This window comes from Mesoplodon mirus, assembly GCF_964341445.2.
Source record: "Mesoplodon mirus genome assembly, chromosome: 6".
NCBI classification, from domain to species: Eukaryota; Metazoa; Chordata; class Mammalia; order Artiodactyla; family Ziphiidae; genus Mesoplodon; species Mesoplodon mirus.
This window is the reverse complement of record NC_138982.1, coordinates 143,261,330-143,287,978: the sequence shown is the minus strand read 5'-3', so window position 1 is coordinate 143,287,978 and position 26,649 is coordinate 143,261,330. Positions and strand designations below refer to the sequence as shown.

The 26,649-nt window shown below is 50.8% G+C and overlaps 1 pseudogene across 1 annotated transcript; it reads right to left on the bottom strand.

Annotated features, from left to right (window-relative positions):
- Window positions 1-9,564: 9,564 nt before the first annotated feature.
- Window positions 9,565-24,927, bottom strand: LOC309806035 (annotated as a pseudogene). Its single transcript has 4 exons — window positions 24,856-24,927; window positions 17,952-18,455; window positions 9,870-9,924; window positions 9,565-9,675 (listed from the first exon to the last, which is right to left on the bottom strand). The product of its transcript is annotated as an uncharacterized misc_RNA (transcript).
- Between the last annotated feature and the right edge of the window lie 1,722 nt (window positions 24,928-26,649).

The following is a 26,649-nucleotide window of genomic DNA, read 5'->3' as shown; positions in this document are numbered from 1 at the left end:
GGTCTGCATGCTGCAGATGAAAGAGGAGGCCCTTAGAAGTCAGATTTCTTTCTGTTTTTCTTACTCTGGTTTAATAAGCAGGAGCAAAGAGAGAGTGCTTGGGGCCAGAAAGCCATGAGGGTGCCCTTGAAGGAGGTCACGTCAATGGGAATTTTCTCCTGGGCTGTACATCTTGTGCGTCTCCCTGTACGTAAAGCTGAAATGTCCTGAGTCAGAGCCTGTGAGACGTGAGGGTGGATGAGTTTCCTGGGGCTGCTGTTAAGAAAGCACCTCACTCAATACTCTGTAATGAGCTATATGGGAATAGAATCTAAAAAAAGAGTGGATAGATGTATATGTATAACCGATTCACTGTACTGTGCAGCAGAAACTAACACAGCATTGTAAATCAACTACACTCCAATAAAAATTAATTAAAAAAAATAAACATTAGGTTCCGTTTCAATTTAAAAAAAAAAAAAAAGAAACGGAGGGGTTTTAAAACAACAGAAATGCGTCCGCTCACAGTTCTGGAAGCCAGAAGTCCAAAATCGCTATCACTGGGCTGGCAAGGTGTGCCAAGGTGCCAGTAGGGCTGTGGTCCCTCCAGAGGCTCTAGGGGAGAAGCTGTTCCTTGTCTCCTGCAGCTGCTGCAGGCTGCCCGGTATCCTTGGTTTGTGGCCCCATCACTTGAGTCTCCATCCGTGTGGTCGCATGGCCTCCTCCTCTTCTGCGTGTGTGTGTGAAGTCTCCTTCTGCCTTCCTTTTGTAAGGCCACCTGTGATGACATTTAGGGCCCGTGTGGATAATCCAGGATCATCTCTTCATCTCAAGAGCTTTAACTGAATCATATCTGTAATGTCCTGTTTGCTGTATAAGGTCAGAGTGACAGGTTCCAGGAATTAGGAAGCACGTGGGTGTCTTTGGGGGACAATCATTCAGCCTTTTGCAGATGGTGGCTGCCAGGCAGAGAGGTGTCCTTGGTGGTGTAGTCAGGCTCTGGGTGCCTGTGACCTCTGTCTTGTGCTCCAGGTGGGCCCAGGGATGCCTGCAAGGGAGCAGGTGTAGACTGGCGAAGCGAGCCACGGATGAGCTGGGTACACTGGAGAGCACCTCGGGCTGAGGGTCCTCTCTCCACCTCCTTCCCTCCTGTGGTCACACTCTGGAGGGCCCAGGGTCCCTCCTGGGACAGAGCCCGAGGTGTGCTCCACACTCTGGCGGCCCGCACATGGCGACCGGAGGTCGTTGCCCTGACCCCGAGCCTCGGTTTGAGTCTGAATCCTACCAGGAATGGGACTTCAGGGACTTTGCATCTCGTGGCTGGATCCTGTCCCCTGGGGCTGTGGTTCTCACAGCAGCCCGTGAATGCAGGTCAGCGGGGGCCTGAGAAGGAGGTCGTGGGGCGGGGCCTGCTCTGAGGGCTCACAGGCCATCAGGCTGGCCACCCTGGCCGAGGTCACTCCCTCCACGCTATGGATCGATGTCCCAGCAAAGCTTCTCTGTCACTATCGACTCCAGGGGACTCTCCCAGGGACCCACAGGGGTCAGGACCCGAGGTCCAGCCACGCTGAGCCCTCTTGCTCCACAGCCTGCCCTGGTGACGGGATCGAGAGGGCAGTGACGTCACTGGCTGCTGACGCAGGCCCACGGCTGCTGCTGGGACAGCTCATGGGGCTCAGGAACCCGCAGGCGGTGGTTTGGAGGAAGGTTGCTGAGAGAGCCCCGCCCCCCAGTGGGGTCCCTGGAGGCACTGCTCTGAGGGGTCCACTCCCGGCCTGTGAGCTTCTCTCCTCTCTGTCCCCACGAGACCCGGGAGCCCAGGTTCCTACAGCCACAGGATGCTGTCCCCCCAGTTCCCTGCTTTACCACCCCTTTACCAGTGTTCTGGGGCTGCTATGACCAAGCGCCACAAACTGGGTGATTTTAAACAACGGGCGTTTATTGCCTCATGGTTCTGGAGGCCAGAATCCAAGATCAAGGTGTCAGTAGGTCCTGGTTTCCCTGAAACCAGTCAGGGAGAGTCCTCCCAGGCCTCTTCCAGCGTCTGGGGGCTGCTGGCAGTCCCTGGTGTCCTCGGCTTGTAGATGCTTCACTCTAGTCTCTGCCTCTATGTCCCCAAGGCCTTCTCCCTCTGCGTCTGTCCACGTTTCTTGCTTCTTTAAGGACACTTGTTATAGGCTTCCCCTAATCCAACATGACCTCGTCTAAACTTTGTGACATCTGCAAAGACCCTACTTCCAAACAAGGTCACACCCATGAGTACCAGGAGTTAGGACTGCAACATCTCCTTTGGGGGACGTGATTCACCCCATAACCACCCCCATGGGTGAGGCCTCAGGCAGCGCCCCACCTGGCTGATGGCGCTTTGTGAGGGGGTCTCCTGTTTATTCTTCATCGGTTTGGGGGGTAGGTTATTGTGGCCACAGCTGCCTGTCATCAGCTCCAAGAGGTGTGTGGACAGATGTGCCATATCAGTAAACAAAGGATGTTGTGGACATCAGGCCGTCAGCCACTGCAGCCACCTGAGACTGTGCATCCTGAGGGGATTCAGGACGGAGAAAAGCAGGATCCTGGCCCCAGATCATTAAGGTGCATATCAAAGGAATGATTTCCATAAGCGCAGACTCCTGCGTCTTCTCATACACAGAAAAACCCTAAATTCATTAACTTGAGATGTCTGGTTTTTCTTTAATTAACAGTAATCTCTTGATGTTCCAACGACCTGGTTTTTGTTGCAAAATCTCCTGTATAACAACATATATGTGTATATATATATCACTTTGCTGTACACCTGTACACCTGAAAGTACACAACATTGTAAATTAACTATAATTTAAAGAAAAATTTTTTTAAAAAAAGGTTAAAAAAACCCCACTCCTCTATACCCTGGCTCCTCCCTGACCTCTTTGGAGTAGTTTCTCAGGGCTATCTGAGAGGCTGCCTCCCGGGCTTGAGTCCTCAGAAAGTCCATCAAATACAACATAATTCTTAACTTTCAGGTTCTGTATTTTTTTTTCAGTCGACAGGCGGCCTGATGGAAATGCCAGGATTTTACCCAGAAGGGAATCAAGACTCCAGTGGAGAAAACAAGGAAACCAGACAAACTACTGCAGGGATCCCAGTGCATACTTGGGGTTTCGGTCATCTGACCAAAAGGGTCAAAGTTTACACCCTGCAAACATATTAGAATATCACAGAAATGATCAGAAACACCAGCTTGAAATTTGAGGAGAGCAGACATGAACTGCTCCCAAGTTCAAACCTTTTTCGACGGGGCTTTGCAGCGTCCCTCCACTGTCATCTAAATCCAAATTCTGATTTGTTATTTTTCAGAGTCCTCCCTACTCCAATACAGCATATTATTTTAAATAGCAAAGCATTATGTAGACAACATCATGGACTGCAAGCAGGAGGCTGATGGCCACCATAGCAATTCATTCTGCTAATAGGTCTACGTCACAAATGAGACGTATGAGAAAAAAGCAGGAAACAAAGTTATACCAACAATATAGCCACATCTTTATAACAAGAAGCAGCAAACTCTTCTCCACCCCCACCAACATACACACGCAATACAGAAAAAGGATTTTTAAAAAACGCACCAAAATCTCAACAGTGGTTCCCACCGTAGGGAGTGCGGAGGTGGAGTCAGCTCTTTCCCTCCCTTTTTATAGGAACTCTGACTGGCCGGGTTGAAGAAATCCTTGAGGTTTGTCCCGAGCCCTGGGCAAGCGCGACTCTTGCCCTCCGTTGAGACTGTCGATGGAAAAAAGTGCACAACCTGAAAGTTGAGAATTATGTTTTATTTGGCGGACATACTGAGAACTTCAAGCCAGGGACACAGCCTGTCAGATGCTCCGGGGGACTGATCTGAAGAGGTCAAGGAGGTGCCAGGATGTATAGGAGTTTTTGCAACAAAAACTAGGTAGTTGGAACATCAAAAGATTACTGTCAATTAAAGAAAAACAGACACCTCAAGTTAATGATCTCTCTGTATGGGAAGATGCAGGAGTCGGGGCTCATGGAAATCATTCCTTTGATGCGCACCTTAACGATCTAGGGCCAGTATCCTGCTTTTCTCCATCCTGAATCCCCTTGGGATGCACAGTCTCTGGTGGCTGCAATGGCTGCTGGATTGACGGCCACAACCTCCTTTGTTTACTGAAATGGCAGGCGACATTCCTCGTCCACAAGTCCAGAACCATGAGTTATGTGAAAGCGCCTGACATCTCCTCTGTGTGAACAAGTGGGTGGCTTTTTTTTTTTTCTTGTGCCAATTTACTATAGGAGGACAGCAGCCAAAGGGCATACCTTAAAGTTTCCAAGATACCTGAGTCTCAGGGTAAGCAAAGCTTATCTAGGATTATTTACCTGGTGATAGAAACGGCTCTTTGAAAAGTCTTTCTACCACTGTGTCAACAGTACTGAGTTAAAATGTAAATTATTAACACATTCTTATACAAAAAGACACAGAAAGCCCATTAATGGTATATCATAGTTACCTACACGATATTATTTTCCAGTTGCTTAATATACTTACAAAGCATAAAGGCTATAACTGTCAAGGGAGAGAGGCCAGCAAAGATCGCATTTGCCGTGCAGCTTTGCAGATTAGAAAGTAAATGGAATGGCTCATATTTCAAAGAGTTTTCTCAGCACCTATTGTCCTCTTGCCCAAGGAATCTTGTAGGTTTAGGAAGAAAGATTCTTTCTGAGAACTGAAAAATCTCGTATGGGCCAGACCCCATCCCAAAGCCAGGCTAGAAGTCCCTTTTCTGCCCCTTGGTGACTTTATAGAACTCGTTTTTCTTTAAGGCTGGTTGTCGCCTCCCCAGTGCTAATAATCAACCAGAGTTAAGTGTCACAGGAGCGGAACAGAATAGTCCAAGGACGTCATTGCCCCTCTCCAGTTGCTAGGCAACGTCTCCTTCGCCGGAGATGGACAAAACAGGTTGGGGGAGATACCAGAAAAGAAGCCTTCTTATTCCAGGTCAGCCCCACTGCCCCCTGGAAGGGGACAAGACAGGGGAGCCTCTCTCGGGGCCACCCACTCAAGAGGCATCGTTGTCCCCTCTTCCCCTGCGTCCTCAATTCAATGGAAGAGAACTTGAAGCCCCTGGGTGCGGCCGGTGTGTGTTACCAAGTGTAATCCCGAGGGGAATTCTTCCATGCCCGCTGTCTCATCCTCCGCCATCACCTGGTTACTGCCGGGACGGCCCGAGTGGGCGGCGACGGGCTCCATCAGTTTACTGGATTCCGACGGAGAAATGTCGCTCAGCCATGGGGAGGTTGGCGATCTCCCGATTCACTGACTGCAGGTTGCAGACGTTTGCAGTGGCTGTCAACCAGGTGGGACGCTGCTGCAACCCCCTTCCCAGGTTTTTACAGTCAGTTCATTGCACCGTCTAAAAGAGTCCCCAGAGCAGGAGGCAGGGCAGGAGATGGAAGATGTGATCCGCTTTTGGACAGACAGACACAGACCAGGTTTTGGACTCCATCAAGCTCTGCTGTGCATACACTGACTGCAGCCTGGGGCAGGGGTCTCTCCAGGTCCTCTCCACTTCCTTTGAAAAGTGGATATTTTCTCCTAGGAATCAGCCCAACAGAAATGCTTGCACAGAGATATGCGTGAAGGTGTTTATGACCACCCTGTAATAGCAAGAACAGCAAAAAAAGGAGACTAGATGAAGGTGATTAATAGAGGAAAGCTGTTATTTCTGCGTGTCTGTGTAATGAAATACTGCTCAGGCATTAAGAAGAACGAGGTAGATCTATGTGTGTGGAGGTGGGAAGAAGCCCTTGATATGTTACCAAGAGGAGCAAATTGATTAAGTATAAGTACATTACAAAATGCTGTGTGTATATGGATAGACATGTGTCTACTGTGAATGAATCATCTTGCCTGCCATATCAGTAAACAAAGGATGTTGCAGCCATCAAGCCATCACATTACAGCAGCTGGGATGGTGAGCCCTGAGGGAACTCGGGATGGAGACCAAAGTGTTGCCCACTGCCCACCTCTCAGCCAGGGAAGCCACCCATAGCTGTGCACCCTGTGGAGATTTGGGATGGAGAAAAGCAGGAGACGGGTCCCAGAGAGCTGAGGTGCAGATCAAAGGAATGAATTCAGTGAGCCCAGACTCTTGCATCTCCCCATACATAGAAAAGCGCTAAATTCCTTAACTTGGGATGTCTGATTTTCTTTAATTAATGGTAATCTTTTGATGTTCCAACTACCTGGTCTTTGCTGCAAAAACTCCTACATATCCTGGCTCCCCCCTTGCCTCTTTGGAGCTGTCCCTCAGCGTGATCTGAGATGCTGTGTCCCAGGCTTGAAGTATGCAGCATGTCCACCAAATAAAACATAATTCTTGACTTTCAAGTTGTGCATTTTTTCCAGTCAACACTATTAGACTTATGTAATATATATACTATGAGCATTTATATAAGTTTGAAATACTGAGTTGTAAACAGTGGTTAACTAATACCTATTCTGTTCAATTTATTCTGATTGTCTAAAAAAAAAAAGACATTTAAAGTGCTGGTTTGTTCAGATCAGAATCCAAACAAGGCTCACACAAAACACGTGGGTGTTCCTTCTCTTAAGTCCCTTCTGATTGACAGCAATTCTTACAACGTGTGTTTGTTAAAGAAACTCAGTTATTTGTCCTGAAGAGTTTTCCACATTCTGGATTAGGTTGTTTGTGTCTTTAGATGTTCTTTAAAATAATCCTCCATCTCCTATATTTCTTGTAGAATGGGAGATCTGTGGGTAGGCTGAAATGCAGGTTCAACTCCTTTGGTGAGAATACTTCACAGGAGTTGTGTGCTTCCACGTGTATGACATCAAAAGGCAGATGATGCCTGGGTGCCTCGGATTGGGGGCGGCTGTCATCCCTGGGATGGCTGCTGTCAACCTGTTCCCCACCAGCCTTTCAGCTCGGTTTCAGCAGCCACTGAGACTCTGGGCTTAGATCTATCATGTCACTGGGCATTGCAAGGTGGCGGTTATCTAAGTTTATCACCCCTTCGACATTTATAACCTGGAATTCTTCTATAAAGAACTTTCCGGGCTTCCCTGGTGGCGCAGTGGTTGAGAGTCCGCCTGCTGATGCAGGGGACACGGGTTCGTGCCCCGGTCCGGGAAGATCCCACATGCCATGGAGCGGCTGGGCCTGTGAGCCATGGCCGCTGAGCCTGCGCATCCGGAGCCTGTGCTCCGCAAAGGGAGAGGCCACAACTGTGAGAGGCCCGCGTACCACAAAAAAAAAAAAAAAAAAAAAAGAACTTTCCTTCCACACCTATTTGGCTACCCTAAAATACTCTTTTTCCAGGAAAGTCCAGATACATGATTTATTCTGTCCTTTTAATCAATTTTCAGAATAATTTTTGGTTTCCTAGTAACCTCTATAGATCTCTAATTATATACATACATGCTTATAAATGTTATATATACTCATATATATATATATGTATATGTATATATTTATATGCATAAAATCTTGTGTATTTTATGCACTTAAGGATTTTTATATAATTGGTGTGTTTCACTCTACACCAGGAGTTATTCTTTTGGAGGATGAAATTACTCCTTCTTCAGTGGGCATCAGTGGGAGCCCCTTCAGGTTGGCTCCTGTGTCCTGTTGATATAATCTCAGTAGTCTTTGAGAGCTTTCTTGCTTTGGGGCTCAAGGTGTCCCAGACTCGTTAAGCTCATTTCCTGCCCCAGTAGCCTACCTTTCTTTCAGGGAGCATCTGGTCCTTTTTAGTGGGAAATGAGATTTAGCAACCACATCTGAGATCCTGGGGCACTCATTGCTACAGGGCTGCCATTGCTTCCAGGTCCTTTGCTGCAGACATAGGTGCCCAGATATTAGGTTTATTAGGGAGCTCTCTCAGGATCAACATCTGTGGAGGGGAGGGTCTTTTGGAGCTGTCCTGAGCTGGGGCGCCAGCCCAGGTCTTTATTATCTTGGACCAGTTATTAGATGTGAGTTTCCCTGAAAAGGCAGTCTGACCATGGTCAAGACTATCGCCTTCAGCTGAAGCAACTCCCAGAAAGTGATAAGCGATATCAAACAACTGCCTTCTAATTTTTCTAATTCTCTCTTCAGCCATGTCTAATATTTTGTTTAACTGAGTTTTTAATTTCCATGACTTGACTTTTTATTTCTAGAAGTTCTATTTGTTTCTCCTGAAGTCTGTTTCTTTCTTCTATTTTAAGACTATCACTCTGCTTTCATAATTCTCTCTTTTATTTCTTTAAATAAAAGTAATTAATTAAAACTAAATGTTTTTCCTCTTATAGTCACCAGGCTGTACATTGCATCCCCAGGACTTATTTGTTTTATAACTGGACGTTCTTACCTTTTGATCCCCTTTACCCATTTTGCCCACCCGTCTCCCCACCTCTGACAATCACCAATCTCTTCTCTGTATCTATGAGTTTTGTTTTTTCCTTAGATTCCACATACAAGTGAGATCATACAGTATTTGTCTTTCTTTGTCTCACTTAGTTCACTACTCATAGTTATTTTAAAGTTTCATTCCGACAGCTCCAACATCTGGGTCTGCTTTGTCTGTTGACAATGGATTGATTTTTCCCTGCTTTTTTGTATATCTATTAGTTTTGTTGAATATCAGATATCATGTGTTAATTTAAATGGACATAAACAATTTTTCCTTCTGGGAATGGGTATGTCTCGTCTCTTCTTCTGTCAGTGTGAGGGGAGGTTTGAATCAACTTGCTTTGACCTTGGTTTGGGTTTTATTATTATTTGAGGACCTTCAGGGTACCAGCAACTTCAGATTCCTTGTGGGGACCTGTGCCTTGTGCTTAGGATAAGGGTTGGGGAGCAGAATGGTTTCACTCTGTCCTATATTTTCAGCTGTCCTGCATGCCTGGTGCACAGAAGCGACCTCTACACGCATCTGCCTTTCCCTGGTGGAGAACGATGCTGCTCAGGCATCTGTGCTGGCCAGGCTGGAGCCAGGGGGCAGGGGAGGGTCTCTGGTCCTGGCCCAGGGTCAGCCTTGGCAGGCCCTGTGTGCCTGGGGCTTGGGGGTGAGGCTTTCTCAGACTTCTTCCTCTTCTCCCTGGGGTGGCCGGACCCCCTTTTGTGTGTGTGGTGGGTTTGTGTGTTTCCAGCCCTCCCTGTATAGACCTCCTTTAGGCACCAGGTGGGACCCTGGACACAGGCCTGTTTCCTGTGCCCCACTCAGAGGGAGGGGAAGTCCTTCCCCATCCACAATGTGAGTCTCGAGTGGTGGACGTGAGGACACACCTTCCCCCACCCTCCACCCACCAAGGACCCTCCACCTTCAGCTGAGCCATCGGGAAGAGGGCTCTTTGGGGAGGGTCTTCCGTGCTTGTGATTTGTATATACTTTCAGGAAGGAAACTCCAAAAATATGTGAAGCTAAACCAGGGGGACAGGCTGCGTTGAGAAAGCATGATTTATTTGGCTCACATGGGACGTGGTTTGCTGCTGGAGACAGAGGAGGACCCTGGGGACCAGGGCTTCCCAAGGGGGATGTGTCAGCTCACGGAAGGGTCCAGACCATCCTGCCACCTCCTCGCCCGAGTTCAGAGGGTTGGCTGAGTGTGCTTGTCATCTGCCACGTGCAGAACCTGGAGGCCCACCACGGACTCATGCTGGGACGGGTACAGGTATGACCCCATCTGCACTGGGAGCAGCTGGGAGGAGGCTCATGATCAGAAGCCGGAAGGGATGCTACGGGTACGGGTCTGCAGAGCAGGGTGGGGCGGGAGGGCTGGCAGCACCACAGAGGAATGGCAGAAGGAGGCCACGCACACAGGCTTGTAGCTCGCGGGCAGGCACATGGCAGGCTTGCGGCTCACGGGCATGTACACAACTGGCTTGCACTCACGGGCATGCCGGTCGCCTGGCAGGGGCTGGACGTGCAGCAGGACGGCTGGCAGGAGCTGGGCACGCGGCAGGCAGCCGGGCAGCCCTAGGGGCAGCTGGTGTGGCACACGGGGGCGTGGGGCTGGGCTGGTGTTGGGAGGAGGGTGGTGATGTCTGCAGGCTGCCTCCCTGGGGCCTTTATACCCGGGCCGTGGGCGTCCCGGCGACACAGAAGCACAGCTGGTGACTTCCTCGTGGCTGCTGCCGTCGTGCTTCCCCAGCAGCTTATTATCCTGGGACGCACCTTCCTGTGCTGTTCTCTGCCATAAATTAGTTTGGCTTTGAGGCCAGTTCCTCCTTTTGCAAACAGGATGTTCTTGTTTGCCTTCCCGTGGGGTTCGTGGTGTTTCTCCAGGCCATCGCTGTGCACAGGGCACCCCAGGATCCACTCAGAGTGCCGTACCCTTTTACTCCTTTTTTTCTCATTCCGTCAATGAAGACTTTGAGGCCGTCATGTATTTTGAGTTTTTATTTCGCACAGGAAAACATTGAAGCAGGAGACTGCAAACTGCCTTCTGTGAGACAAGTCTGTCCTGCTACTTGTGTGTGAAGTTCTCTGGGGCACAGACACGTCCGTGCGTTTAGTGTGTCTAAGGCTGCTTTTCCCCGACAACGCTGAGTCGTTGTGAGTGAGACCGTGTGGCTGCAAAGCCTCTGCTCTTTACAGAAAGTTTGCCAGCTCTACCTTACGTAATCGTACAAGAACTGATTTGTTCATGCAACAGATTATGCTCTGGGCTGGCAACAGAGACGCCCGGCCTCATGAGCCTTCCAGGGCAACGAATAAATGGAAAATGAATGCACGGAATCATTCCATGGGGTGCTGAGGCCTAGAAAGGAAAGCAGGTTCAGCAGACAGAGAGAAGTGGGTGCTGGTGGGTGGTCTGGGGGCCTCGGGGAGGTGGTGATGCTGAGCCGGCACTGGGTGCAGTGAAAGGTCAGGGGCGGTGCTCCAGGCAGAGGCAGTCAGGGGGCTGTGAGGACGCTGCTGCAGAAACCAGCGTGTTCCAGGAGCAGCAAGGGGGGCTAGGGAACAGGTGCAGAGGGGGTGACTCAGGTCATGGATGGAAGACGAAAGATTCGGTGAGTTGAAGACACATCGGTAGAAAGAATCCAATCTGATGAAGAGGCGCAAAGAGTTAAGAAAAATGACGAGGGCCGATGAGACCAAATAATGACGAGGGCCGATGAGACCACATCCGAAGGGCTAACATGCAAGTAACTTCTACCCAAGAAGGAGAAGAGAATGACACTGAAGCCTAAGAATATTTTGAAGAAATACGGGACAAAATCCCCAAATCTGATTTTAAAATATTCCAGTTTACAGATCCAAGAATCTCAGACCACCCCTAAGGTCCCAGCGCCGTTAGGCACAATGGGAAGACCGTGGATTCCAGAGTGAGGCTGGGCCGCCTCAGTGCTTGCTTCTCTGTTCGCAGTGGTGAGGACGTGCACACATCCTGGAATCCTTCCAGATCTTCCTGATTGAGCATCTGTGCACATGGGGTATCACCTGCCCCTTGAATGCTGGCAGGATTGATAATGGATCAGTTCCGAGAGGGTCCACGTGAAATGCTTAGCTCAGCCCCGGCACAAAGCTGGAATCATCACCCACCGTTATGATTATGGCCATAACATGGCCACAGCCCCCAGTGAGGCGCCCGACCCTGAGGGAGAACCTTCTGGATCTCTGAGTTTCCAAATCGCAATGGGGGACGCCGGTGCGGTGAGTGTGACTCTGCTTCTGTGGACAAAGGACAGGGTGTTTAACCTGGGGAGGGCCTTAAAAATCGTGAAGTGGGGCCCCCGTCCCCAACTGATGGCCCTTCCCCATCCAACCCAGGCTCCGATTCCAGAAATGACAGGGCCACTGGGTCACCGTCCGCCTCCAGCTGAGAAGGAGCTTCCTGAACTGAGTCCCTGCCACTGGAAACCCCAGGAAGAGACCCAAGAGGGGGACGAGGAGGAAGGACAACTGGCCGCCTCGAGGAAGACATCCGGGTGCCGCGTGGCCAGGACGCCACAGCCCGGGTATGAAGGCTGCCCCGGGGAAGGAGCCTCCGGACCAGCCCTGCCCTCTGCCCTGACCGCACCCAGCCCTGTGCCACCGTGTGCCACGCCAGCTGCTCTGAGGGCTGCCAGCCGGCCTCCTGTGTGCCCAGCTTCTGTCAGGCTCTGGCCGTGTGCCTTTGAGCCACAAGCCTGCTGTGTGTGTGCCCATGAGCTGCAAGCCCGTTGTGTGTGTGGCCCCCTCCTGCCAGCCCTCCGGGTGCTGCCAGCCCTCCTGCCCTGCCCTGGGTGACCAAGCGTGGGAAGGCGGCCTCTTGGCCGAGGGGCGAGCTCCCCACGCTCAGCCCGAGGGACCCCACTCTGTGCCCCAAATGTATGAGGTCAGTCCTCACCCTGCTCTGCGTGGATTGAGGGCAAGTCACTAACTTCCTGCACTGACCCCTTTTAGGTGAAAAGGTCTTCTGCTCAGCAGCTGATACGTGGTACCCCGTGTCCCGCCACCCCGAGTCTAAATGGAAACGAGATGCTCCACTGGCAAGCAGGGCTCCTCTGCCTCCCGATGGGTGGGAAAGAGCCTCGTGGGGGCCTTCCGTGGTCCCCCAGAGATGCCCACGGCCCGCCCCCAGGACTGTGATGCGTCCCCTCACACGGCAAAGCGATTTTGCCAACGGGAGTAAAGTAAGGGTCTTGTGATAGGGGATGGTCCTGAGTCATCCGGGTGGGACTTGGGAGAGGGGCTGGGGAGACTCGGCCACAGAAAGGGAGGCCGCGGGAAGAGGGACGCCAGACGCTAGGCCACGAGCCGAGGATGCGGTGTATCCGGCTGAAAGACACGAGGATCAGACCCTGCCCGGAGCCTGTGGCGAGAAGCGGGCAGCCCACATCGTGACTGTGGCCCGTGAGACTCACTCCCGATTTGGCCTCCACAGCTGTGAGGTGACACTTTGTGTTGTTTCAGCCACGTGTCCCTGGCACTTGTTAGGGCAGCCGCAGGACAGTCCAGCTTCTTGACGGCACAGCCTCGGACTTCCACCCTCCCTCCACGGTCCTGCCAGCTGCACCGTGACCATCAGTGCCGTGGGCAGAGTTCGGGGACGGACGGGGAACCACTCGGGGCTGTGGAGCCAGTTCCCCTCGCCCTGCTGTGCGGTCTTGGAGCCCATTCTTCTTCGGGGGCGATAGGACCCTACCTGCTGGGCAATAGGACCCTCAGCCCCCAGCCGGGGGGAGGAAGCCCCTCCAGCGCGTCCTTGCCCTTCTCTGGCTCTCGCTGTAGCTGATGATGTTTCTGCCCCGGTCTGTCCCGCTCCAGGCTGTCTCCCCTGGCCTGAGTCAGCCCTGTCCTCTCTCCCACATGTGGGGACTCTCAGGCCACCCTGCCCCTGAGCATCCAGCATAGATTCTGGGCACCTTGGCACCTTGGCAGTGGTGGGTCTCCCTGCAGGGGACTCTATCACACTCCTGGTGACCCACTGGGAGCCCCTCCTTTGCCTGCAGAAGACATAACTTTCCCAGTCTCTCCTCCTCAGGAGGGTGAGGGGACATGGCACAGCTTTCTCCAGGGACGGCTCTTGACCCCGGCAGGCACAGGCCTGGACTCCTGACACACAGACCCCCTCCTGGCTTGTCCACCCTCTCTAGGGGACTGGAGTTGGGGAGGGGCTGGGGTAACGTCCAGGGCTGCAAAGTACACAGATTGGGTACTGTCTTTTTTAATTTTTTTTCTTTCATAATTTAAATTTTGCTGGTTGCTTTGAGGATCAGTACACAGACATTTCAATTTGTAGACAGTTCTTAACGTATGTACCAAAAATCTAAAAAGTCATGTAGCTGTGATTCTTTTCTGAAAAGTTATTCCAGTGACTTTCCAGCTTAAAATTTGGAGGCAATTTTCCTTGACGGGATATCAAGTACCGATATCTTCAAATATTGATATGCCGTTACATCATAAGTCCCACTATTTCACAATTTATTTTTTATCTTTTTATTTTTGTTAGTTTCTGCTTTATAACAAAGTGAATCAGTTATACATATACATGTGTTCCCATATCCCTTCCCTCTTGCATCTCCCTCCCTCCCACCCTCCTTATCCCACCCCTCTAGGTGGTCACAAAGCACCGAGCTGATCTCCCTGTGCTATGTGGCTGCTTCCCACTAGCTACCTATTTTACGTTTGGTCCACTATTTCACAATTTAATATCACATACACTACACACTCAAATTGTCAATCGTTCACAGCACATTAACAAAGTTACTAGAAGAACTGGACTGCCATGACCAAAGTTGTTACAGAGTGTGCAAAATTCTGCCCAGGAGAGCCAAGATCAAGGGGTGAGTGGTTTGCTTTAGGAAACAATTCTACCAAGAACAACAAATTCTACCAACAACAAAATTTAAAGTGTTCAAGACCTTAAATGCACCACTGACTCCAAATTGCCATGTAGTATGCTTTGTATTATAGGATATAAAAGCTACCCCCCATCTGTGGAATGTTAAGCTGACACCCAAGACAATCAGAACCTCCCATATTCAATATCCCACTATTTTCTCATTGTACCAAAAAATAAACAGCAAGTGATTTCACCTATTAAAAAAAGACATTTACCTCCCTTCCGTGCCGACAGTGCTCTCTCAGACATGGTGAGCGTTCCTAAAACCCACCGGACTTTCTGTCAGAGTGGCAAGCGCCAGCCCCACAAAGAGACGCAGTACAAGGGCCAGGCTTCTCCGTATGCCCAGGGACAGCGGCGCTCTGACAGGAAGCAGAGTGAGTAAGGTGGGCACACTAAGCCGATTTTCTGGAAAAAGGCTAAAACTACAAAGAAGATGGTGCTGAGGCCTGAATGTGTTGAGCCCGACTGCAGATCTAAGAGAAGGCTGGCTCTTAAGAGAGGCAGGCATTTTGAACTGGGAAGAGATAAGAAGAGAAAGGCCAAGTGGTCCAGTTCTCAGCTTCATATTTTGTTTTATTATGAAGACAAAAATTTGAGATTGTTTACTTCATTTAGCTTCAATTTTTTTTGTTTTGTTTTTGTTTGTTTGTTTGTTTTGTGGTACGTGGGCCTCTCACTGCTGTGGCCTCTCCCATTGCAGAGCACAGCCTCCAGACGCGCAGGCTCAGCGGCCATGGCTCAAGGGCCCAGCCGCTCCGCGGCATGTGGGATCTTCCCGGACCGGGGCACGAACCCGTGTCCCCTGCATCGGCAGGCGGACTCTCAGCCACTGCGCCACCAGGGAAGCCCCAGGGTACTGGCTTAAACAGCACACATGTATGGTCTGCTGGTGTGGAGGCCAGAATTGGAGATCAGGTTGTGGGCAGGGCTGGTCCCTTCCCAGGGCGTTGAGGGAGAATCCATCCCCTCTTCCGGCTCCTGGCGTTTGTTTGCTGGCATCTCTGGGGTTCCTCGACTCGTACAGGCATCACCCCGATCTCTGCCTTCATCTTCATAACATCTTCCCTCTGCTCGTGCCTTTGTGTCCAGAGTTTCCTTTTTTTTTTTTTTTGATAAAGTCGCCGCCATATATCTTTGGATTAGGGAGCACCCCACTGGCTTCATTTTAACATGCTCGCATCTGTAAGGACATCATTTCCAACTAAGGTCACATTCAGAGGTATTGGGAGTTAGGACTTCAACGTATCTTTGGGTGGGGACACAATTCAACCCACCAGAGGGGCAGCTCAAAGCTGCAAGACGAGTCCGGCCCCTCCTTCGTGCACCCGTGTGGCTGTGCCGCCGTTTCCCTTGTCCTGTGGCATCTGACCTCTTGGTTCCTGAGGAACCAGGAGAGTCCAATTTGAGAATCCCGCCTCACTTGACACTTGACAAGCTCACTGTGCACAAAGGCCCCACTCGTGTCCGGAATCATGGCGATTATAGGAGGAAGGTGAAGGCCTGCGTGTGGGATGGCCCAGAAAGTGCCGGCTCAGCCCCTGTGGTGTGAACGCGGGCCCCTCAGGAGCAAGGGCCATCCTGGGGAGGGGGTTGAGGGGATGCCCAGAGAAGGCACCATCCCCAAGAGAAGGAAGCTGTTGCCACAGCAGGGTGCCAGCGGGGAGCTCTTTGGAAACCAAGAAATAGCCCAAGGAGTGCCATCAGGGCATCCTTCCTGTTGGAAGGCACATATCTAGAAACTTCCATCACTGTGATGTCCCATGATCATGAGGGTGTGAAGTGCAGAAGGAATTCTTAGGGCACCCACTACTCCGGCACTTTCTCACCATCCTTGCTTTCAAACCAAACCTTCCTGCCAGGCCTGTTTATTTTCACCTGTATCCAAGCCAGGCCATTTGATGTCACCTCCTGGCCTTTCCGACCCCCTCCCAGACACCCCCAGGGTGTCACCTGCGCTGTCCACCAGACAGGGGAGAAAGGCTTTGCAGGTTGCTCTTGTTTCATGAGATGCCTTTGAGGGTGGTGACTGTCCGTGTCTTCGTCCCATGGACGATAGATGCGTCACGGTGACAGAGGCTCTCGCCTGAGATCTGGAGGCTCTCGGAGGATTTAGAATTGTCGTTTTGTTACAAACATGTTCTAAACAAGCTCTCCAAAGACCTGGATGTCTCTAACCGATTCTGTCCTTCCGGGTCTGCGCTGTGGCCTGACCGGCGTGGACACCCACAGCGCCAGCAGTCAGCCCGTTTTCTGCTTGGTGTCACTTGGTGCACATGCAGCCACGTGTGCCTGCTCGTGTTGCCCATGGCGACACTGCTGTCCTGTCAGGAACCCCGAGGACGCCCTGCTCATCCTGCTGATGGATGGCTTGGTGTCCCCGTGGGTTGTAGGTTCTGGTTTCCACGTGTGTCAAAGCCTCTGTACTTCACTTTTCTCGGGCTGGGGTGACGTGGAACCTTCTCTATGTCTTTTTAACTCTTTGTGCTATGCAGAGTCCATCAAGGCCTTTGTCCATTGTCCATATGGAGATGGTTATATTTTCTTAAAACTTGAATGAACAGGTAAAGGGTACAGGTCTTGAAGAAACTCGGGCAAGAGATTTAAGCACTGCGGCAGGTTTGCCATCCGGCCGTTTCCTGTTTAAAGATCCTCTTCGGGTTTTGCTCCGTTCCCTCTTCCCTGGATGGAGCTGAGCTGGGGTGGGGGCGGAGCCCCTTGGGAGGTGCCGTCAATTCCTGGTCCCTCCTGCCTGGCCTCCACTGTTCTGCTGCTCCGGACCTCCTCAGCCTGTTCGTGACTGGGGGATAAGTAGGGTGCCGGATGCTGACATCATCAGTCTGGCTGCTGCCCACTTGACTCTAGAGCTAGTGGTCCACTGAGACCACAGGCTCGTCCTCCCCGACTGTCCTGAGGGTTTGCTCACAAGGTGTCTTTTTTGCTCTGTGCCTCCTCACTCAGGCCTTGACATCTTGAGTAGAACGTGTGATGTCTGAACCGACCCTGCACCGCCCTCGGGGCCCACAGGGACTCGTGTGCAGACCAGCATGCAGGCAGGCCTCCTCTGGGTGGGCACCTCCCTCCAACGGCGCTGGTCCTGGACTCTCAGATCCCGACCCGACAGGGTTTCTGCTGCTCCCCACGTACCTTTAACCTGCACAGGCAGGGGGGTGGGCATGGGAGGAGCCCAGGGCCCGCTCAGGGTCCCAGCCTTCGGCCCCCACGCCCGCCTCCCCTTGCCGGCTTTGGGGAGGGTGGGTCCTGGGGTAGGAAGGGACACAGAGCGTGCAGATGGCACCCACTTTCAGATCCTGTGGTCTCTCAGCTGCTTGAACTCGGATTCGAGACTATGTCTTTGAGGAGGACACAGTGTTTTATTGATGACAGCAGCTGACCTTTGTCACATGGGATTCAAGCTGCCAACCCACAGAGGAGGCGCCCGGGGCCCGCAGTCCACCCTGGTCGAGGGGTCTGTGGGATGGACGGCGTGTTCAAGCCCCCTCTGGGGTTGCCTCTGGGCAGCCACTGAGTGTCAAGCGACGGGGAGAGGGGAGGTCCCGGCACCAGCAGAGGGGCAGGGGCTCCCGAGAGACAGCGGCTTGTTGGGGGCAGACGATCCAGCCGGTCAGCAGCAGGATGTGCCCAAGGTGGGGACACAGCAGGCGGGGCGGGAGCACGCGGGACGGCAGAGCAGGGACACGGAGGAGGAGGGTCTGCGGCAGGACGACGGGCAGGGGGTGGGCTGGCAGCACGAGGGGGCTGAGCAGGGGGCGGCCTCACAGCACACGGGCTCGCGGCACACAGGTGTGCAGCAGACGGGCACACAGAAGGCCTGCTGGCAGGGGGAACAGGTGCAGCAGGGGGGCTGGCAGCTAGACTGCTGGCAGCACGAAGCCGTGCAGGGGCTGGTGCCGGCTGGTTGGCAGCAGGGGTTGGACACCCAGCTCACTGGGGCGCAGACAAGGGTCAGGCAGGGGGCCGGGGTGCAGCCACTGGGGGCGCGACAGGGGGCTCGCAGCAGCTCTCCGGGCAGTCGTCCACCTGCCAGCAGGAGCCGGTGCAGGAACTGGGCAGGCAGAGCCGCTGCCGTAGCTCAGGGCGCTGGAGCAGACGGACAGGGTGGACGTGGCCGCAGTGGGGCAGGGGGGCTGGAGGAGTGTGAGTGTGAGTGTGTGTGAGGTGCTGGGGATATCCGCTTTTATACCCCCCACCCCAGGGTGCGCGTGTGGCCCCAGCAGGAGGCTCCCACGCCTGACCTTCCTTGCTGATGTTCGGAGCTGGTTGCATGAGCCCCTCGTTAGGGCTGCTGTGTTTTCTACAGTCAGCTTTCACTCATTAAACTTGTGAGTATGTTGCAAGAATCTGCTTTCTCATCTGTTCTTTGGCTCCAGAAAACTTGTAGGGAGTATATGACGCAAGTTTCTACTGAGTGACTGCCACGGTTCTTAAGTCACATCCAGGCACGGGCTGGGCGTGAGATAAACTCCCAGCCACTGGTAGTCCCTCCCTCACACCCGCTGTGCCAGTGTGAGAACGCGACAGGGAAAGATGCCCAAACTATAAAGCGCCGAAGAGGAATGTTAGGAAATCAAGTTGTGAACAAAATAGTAAACTTCACCGAAGAACACACACATCCTGTGTCCGCCGGGACCCGAGAGAGTTGTGGGCAAGAAACTTGAGGCTGTAGAATCTCCACTCTCCCTGGATGGATCCATCGCTGATGTAATTTCAATCAGAACCCAAAAGGAATCTTTTTGGTGTACCAAGTGAAGATATTGAACCACCAGAAAATACTTGCAATATAAAATTTTAAAGTCTTTACAAATAAAACAGAAGTAGATTTGATGGCTCTATGGTAATGTTGTGTTAAACTTTTGAGGAACTGCTAGACTATTTTCCATAGCAGCTGTACCATTTTACATTTCTACTGGTAATGTACAAGGATTCCAATGTCTTCACATGCTCATTGATATTTCTTTTCTGTTGGTTTGTTACTCGTTTGTTTTAAATTATAGCCACCCTAGTGGACATGAAGTCGCATCTCCTTGTGGTTTTGATTTGCATTTCCCTAATGACCAGTGATACTGGGCTTCCTTTCTTGTGCTTGTTGGTATATCCTCTTTCGAGACATGTCAGTCAAAGTGCTTTGCCCATTCTAAATTGGATTGTTTGTCTTTCTGTTGTCGAGTTATAGGAGTTTTTAATGTATTCTGGTTACTAGGCCCTTATCAGAACTATGATTTGCAAATATTTCCCCTCATTCTATGGGCTGTCTTTTCACTCTCTTGATAGTGTCCTTTGATACATGGACTTTTTATTAGCAGTATTTTCAAAATTTATTTATTTATTGAGGGGGGGGGGTTGGCCAAAAGGTTTGTTCAGGTTTTTCTGTAAGATGGCATAATAAAACTTTTTGGCCAGCCCGATATTTTTTGGCTGTGCCCCGCGGCAGGTGAGGTCTTAGTTCCCTGAACGGGGCTCGAACCCACACCCCCTGCATTGGAAGTGTGGAGTCCTAACCACTGGATCGCCAGGGAAGTCCCCTAGACTTTTTAAATTTTAATGAAATCCAATCTATTTAAATTTTATGACATCCATAGGTTGAATGCTCGGTTAAGCTGCTTCAGCAAACGTAGCACATCTGTCACAGCAGCCGCACCTGGGGCTGCTCCCTGGTTGAGTCTGCAGTCGTCCACTGTCATTTCCCAGGATCCAGTTGGTTTTTGCAGGGTCTCGACTGGTTGAGTCTGCAGTTGTCCACTGTCACTTCCCAGGATCCGACTGGTTTCTGCAGGGTCTCGACTGGTTGAGCTTGCAGTCGTCCACTGTCATTTCCCAGGATCCGACTGGTTTCTGCAGGGTCTCGACTGGTTGAGCTTGCAGTCGTCCACTGTCATTTCCCAGGATCCGACTGGTTTCTGCAGGGTCTCGACTGGTTGAGCCTGCAGTCGTCCACTGTCATTTCCCAGGATCCAGTTGGTTTTTGCAGGGTCTCGACTGGTTGAGCCTGCAGTCGTCCACTGTCATTTCCCAGGATCCGACTGGTTTCTGCCGGGTCTCGACTGGTTGAGCCTGCAGTCGTCCACTGTCATTTCCCAGGATCCAGTTGGTTTTTGCAGGGTCTCGACTGGTTGAGCCTGCAGTCGTCCACTGTCATTTCCCAGGATCCAGTTGGTTTTTGCAGGGTCTCGACTGGTTGAGCTTGCAGTCATCCACTGTCATTTCCCAGGATCCGACTGGTTTCTGCAGGGTCTCGACTGGTTGAGCTTGCAGTCGTCCACTGTCATTTCCCAGGATCCGACTGGTTTTTGCAGGGTCTCGACTGGTTGAGCTTGCAGTCGTCCACTGTCATTTCCCAGGATCCGACTGGTTTCTGCCGGGTCTCGACTGGTTGAGCCTGCAGTCGTCCACTGTCATTTCCCAGGATCCAGTTGGTTTTTGCAGGGTCTCGACTGGTTGAGCTTGCAGTCGTCCACTGTCATTTCCCAGGATCCAGTTGGTTTTTGCAGGGTCTCGACTGGTTGAGCCTGCAGTCATCCACTGTCATTTCCCAGGATCCAGTTGGTTTTTGCAGGGTCTCGACTGGTTGAGCTTGCAGTCGTCCACTGTCATTTCCCAGGATCCGACTGGTTTCTGCAGGGTCTCGACTGGTTGAGCTTGCAGTCGTCCACTGTCATTTCCCAGGATCCAGTTGGTTTTTGCAGGGTCTCGACTGGCGAATGGAGATATTACAGGAACCGCCCCCACATCCTTTAGTCTTTAAAGCAGCACTAACTTCTGCCACTGCTCCCAGGTTGCAATGCTGACTTTGAATCACTATCCTGACTTGGGGTGGGGGAGGGTAGGGGAAAGCAGTTTCAGAAGCTTACCTTTCTTAATATGATAATTCCTTCCAAAGCCTGGCAATGAATGTTGGAATTGTTTTAAACACCAAGGACATCCATTCCAATTATACCTCCAGGGACACAGGAATGACCTACGGGTTGGTCTGTGGGCCCAGTGGAGCCGCTCTGAGCTGGATGTTGCCAGGACTCCACTAAGGACCTCCCTTCCCTCTTTCTCATGTCGACAGCCCATAATGATGTTTCAGGAGTGAACTCTGCGCTCAACCATCCTTCCCCTTCCCCAGTATTGCTGCATGAGAAAATGCTGGTGTGGGGGGAGGACTGGGATAATTATTCCTACATGCACTTGTCTTGATCGAAAGATTCTTTCTGGAGTGGGAGGATTTACATCAAGGAACTTGGGAAACACTGCAAATCACGACCTTTTTTTGGAAGGCTAGTTTCCCAACATATCACTCGCCTACTCTTCAAAAACCTGTAAAAACAAAACAAAATACCCCCCACCCCCCCAATAACAGAAATCTAAGCTGGTTGATCAGGAACGGGAGGACCATCACCCCAGTAGAAAGTTTGGTCCCTCTCCCAGCTCCTGGATCTGAGCCAGTCCTCGGACAGGCACACCTTGATCATGTCCGGTACAACGTTATCAGTAGTTTAACAACCAGCTTGCAAAATTCCTGAATATTTAATACTTGCCTCTTGCAACTTGGTACAAGTCAGCTCTGGACGGCTCCAGCATGATTGCTGCCGCTAAGCTGATTGGCTGCCATCACGTTCCCCGTGGGAATCTGTGTTCTAAGAACCACCTTCAATAACTCCCTGCAAGATGCCTTCACAGAGGTCTGGCTTTCATTCCAGTCCCTTCCACCTGTTTTTTGAATTCCCCCTATGGGTAATGGTTTATTGAGTTTTGATTTATTTTTCCATTTAAAAAAATGTAACCAACAATCTGTTTGTTTATTCTCCTTTCTTACAAAAACGTAGCATGTTATACACCCTGGTCTGCACTTTGATTTTTCTCTTACTGATACATCCTGGAGAGCGCTCTATAGCAGGGTTTCAAGACCTTCCTTACTCTTCTTTACAGCTGCCTAGCACTCCATATATGAAAGTAACACAGTTTATTGATGGAGAATTGTTTTCCCTCTTGTATTTTGCTATTCTGAGTAACACCGCCATGAATAGATATCATTTACTAATTTTGCCAGTGTATCTTTGGGATACATTTCTAGCATTTTATTATTTATTGTTTATCACTGGATCAACATGAAATTTTGGTAGACCCTGTCAAATTGCCCTCTGTATTGGGTAGTTCCATTTTGCACCCCCACAAGTAGGATGTGAGAATGCCTATCTTGTACAGTTTTTCCAACTGCATGTGTCATCAGGCTTTTGACTTGTTGTCATTCCGATAGCTAGGAAATAGTATCTTTTGTGGTTTTTAAAATATTACCTTTCTCTTAATATGAGTTTGAGCATCTTTTTCAAGCCCATTTGCATTTCATTTTCTGTGAGGTGCTGTTCATATCTCCAGCGCATTTAAAATATTGATGTGTTGGTCTTTTTCTTCCCTGATTTTTGGCAGCTCTTATATTAGTGATATAGCACTTTCCTGTGGTACAAGTTGTGAATATTTTTTCTGACTTGTTTTTTGTCTTATACTTTCCTTATGGTATTATTTTATCACTCTACCATCTATCTATTTATCTTCTATGCATCTATCTATTTATCATCTATCTATATCTTTCTATTTTAAAGTAGAACAAAGGGAAAAAAAGATAGCTGAAAAATTCCACAGCTCACTGATGGTCCTGGTTTTCCCATTTTAATTCAAGTTTCTTTTTTTTTTAAATAAATTTATTGATTAAATTGGCTGTGTTTGGTCTTCCTTGTTGCGCGCGGGCTTTCTCTATTTGCAGCAAGCAGGGGCTACTCTTCGTTGTGGTGCGTGGGCTTCTCATTGCAGTGGCCTCTCTTGTTGCAGAGCACGGGCTCTAGGCATGCAGGCTTCAGTAGTTGCGGCACGTGGGCTCACTAGTTGTGGCTCACGGGCTCTAGAGCGCAGGCTCAGTAGTTGTGGCACACGGGCTTAGTTGCTCCATGGCATGTGGGATCTTCCCGGACCAGGGCTTGAACCTGTGTCCCCTGCATTGGCAGGCGGGTTCCCAACTACTGCGCCACCAGGGAAGCCCTAATTCAAGTTTCTTTACTGTGCAATCAAATCCTTTGCTTAGCAGTTGGCTGTAGCAAAAAAAAAAAAAAAAAATGTGAAAAATAAATTGCTCTTTGAAAGGATAAGTGCTTTTTTCAGAGTCAGAGAGCCTGTTTCTAGCCCCCAGTAGTGTCGGCTTAGAGACCTCAGTCATCCTCACCTGTACAAGGGGAGTGATGTCTGCTGGGCCGACCCCACTGGAGCTGTGCCCAGGTGCTCTCCAACCCCATTCCCCACACCTGCGAACCTCCTGGCTTCCTTATGGGTTTGCTTGGAACAGCCGTCATCCGCAGGTCTCCTTGGAGGATTGCCTGAAAAGAGCCACTTTGCCACACATCTTAGTGAGTCCGCAGTGCCTGGGGATTTGCATCCACCCAGGCTCCCAGACCAGGCTGACAGGGGCGCACCCAGCTTCTTTCTCTGAGATGTGTCGTACGCTCAGTGCCCCTGTGAGATCAGGCTGGGGCTTGACCTTCTTCTGGTCCCTGATCTGGTTGTCCCAGCCCTTTACCAGGCTCTCCTGGGAGTTCTTCCTGGGAACACGACGTGTGCTCCCAGGGAAACTGCCTCACCTGTGGCGCATGATGTGTGAGATGTGATGGTGTGTGAAGAGCCCGACGCACAGGTGCGTGGTCATCCTCACCATCACACCTGAGCTGCAGTCAGTCTGACTGGCTCCCTGGCATCCGTTGCCCCTGCCTATGCCCGTCCCACCCTGACCCTCTCCCTGTGCCTTTGCTCTGAGGATTTTCCATGATGTCACTTCCTGGTCTCTCCTTGCAGCTAGAGCTTCACTCTTCAGGGCCCAGATAACGTCACCTTCTTTTCAAATCCTTCCTCGATCTGACTCAGCACCAGCTGGCACTTCTCCCCTCTGAATTCCCGTGGTGTGTGTCACCTATACCAAACAGCATAGCTCGTAATTACAGTCTCAGTTTTTAAATTTATTTCAGGTATATATATGATGACACACATTAAGTCAAGATAAATAACTATACTTCCTTGACTCAAGGCCACATTTTAACATCTCTGAAATGGGGAGACATCTTCCAAATGATGGCATATCATAGTTTATATGGTAGCCGCTATTTTTGCTTAGACGTACATAAAATAATGGAGCATCTTATATGGATGACATCTTGAGAAAATATGGCCTGTCTAGGATGTGTGTGTGTGTGTGTGTGTGTGTGTGTTCTTTAGTACTTTGCCCCACATGGGCCCACTGTGAACATCAAACACCTTGTGATGTGAAATTATCTGAAAGCCTCAAGCTAAATGAAGATGCCTAAATTATTATAGCCTTATAGATCTCTTTTTGAGTTTCAAAAGCAAAATAAGAGCTTTTTCTTCAAAGCCAAATGCATGCCCTTATTTCAAGTAAAAAAGGAATAGCTCAATGGAACAAGCGTTGAGCACCTACTGTATGCAAGCCCCATGTCTGGAGCCAGAGATACAAAATTAACAGCCTGGCCCTGGCTTCCCTGGGCTCACCTGGATCAGGGTGGGAGAGTCAGTGTAGTTTCTGTTGTTGGAGAGGTGTAAGTCCCAGCCTCTCTCCTCCATCTCCGGCCCCCAAGTGTCCTGAGAGCCGTCAGGATTTTCTGCAGGAGTAATAGAAACACGAATCCTATTGATGACACGTATGAGGGGTGGATGGGCATGCCCCCCATTGCTGAATTTGGGATGCCAGGGTTGGGGGGGCGGGAAAGACAGAGCAGGGGATCCAGCAAAGGTGTCTGCTGCACCCCCTGAAGCCCCAGAGCCCTGCCTTACAGAACTGGTGACGTGGCTTGGATTTCTCTGGGCAGCCGGCCTTGAAGGATGCAGCCGTGGGGCCAGGGGGGCTTCACCATGTGACCTGAGACCCGCATCCGGCTGTGCGGTCAGTTCTCGGAATGCAGCCGGGTGGGTCTGGCTGTGGCTGCAGCTGCGTATTTGCAGAGCAAGGGCCACGGGATCACTCTGATTTCTCAGGACTCTCGCTGAGCAAGTAAGGTCAGAGGCTTCATGTGACCTCCCTCTGGGGCCCCGAGCCTTCTGGATCCCGGGCAGGGCATTCTTTCCTGTGTGCAGGCTGGTACGCAAACTGACCCAGCAGACATGGGAGCAAGACTAATTCACCTGGAATGTAAATATTTGAGTTCAGGATGCTGAGTTCATACCAACACCCGTGATACTTGGTGTGCATTCTTGTCAAACAGGAAGAAAACCAAAACGCTTCTCTGATAAAAGCAGTTCTGTTTTATGTGGAAACACCTCTCCACCCACACCTCTAACAATACATGGTTATCTTACCAGAGTCAGAAAAGGTTTTCCAGTGAAATCTCTCCCTGCCCTTTCCGCCTCCATTTACTGGCCATCTTGCCAGCCTCAGCCAGGTGTAGAGAAGGATGGATCAGGAAGGAACCCTAATGTACAGTAAAAACAAAAGACAATCAATCAACCAACAAAAACTGAGGTCCAGAGAAGCAGAGATTCTGCCTCTGTGTTGCTCGACTCATTAGCAGATCCCACAGGCCTCCAAGACCACCCCAGGCCATACAGTCACCGTGTAGGGCTCTGGGGACAGGCAGAATGTGGCCACGTGGCCTCAGTAGTGGACCTTTATCCAGGAAGCCTGTCCGTGGTTGCCTGCTGTGTCTGTATCAGCAACAATACACCTGTGACTGGCCAGATTGCCCTCCTGACTTCAACCCAGGTCAATTCTGGTCGCATTACCAAGCCTCCCGTATAAACTCAGGTACATTCTAAGAGCGTTCACCTGGACATAACGGTCTCCCCACAAATAACCCAGGTTGAATAATGCTTTTGTCTCGCATTAGAAGAAGTCACATGGTAGGCCCCGCATTTGTGCAGTGGCCCAACAGTGCCATCAGGGACACTGGCTCTTTCTGTCTCTGCTCTACCACCCTTCATGCTGGCTTTCATTCCCAGATCATGGCTTCATGATTGCAAGATGGCTGCTGCAGCTCCAGGCATTGCATCTATGGTTCAAGGAGGAGGAAGGAATGGGAGAAGGAAGGGTGGTCCCTGTTTCAGGGAAGGAAAAATGCCTCAGAAGCCCCAGCAGATTTCTGTCTCTGTCTTATTCACCAGAACTGTCATGTGGCCATCCTTAGCTTCAAATGAGTCTGAAGAGGCGAGTACCTTTAGCTGGGCATGTTAGCTGCCTGGGCATAATTGGGGTCCTGTTGGTTAGGATGTGGGGAAATGGATATTGGGTTGGCAGCGAATGGTGCCTGCCCCAGTGGGTAAGGGAGGAAACTGGAATCTCTGCCCGGTGGT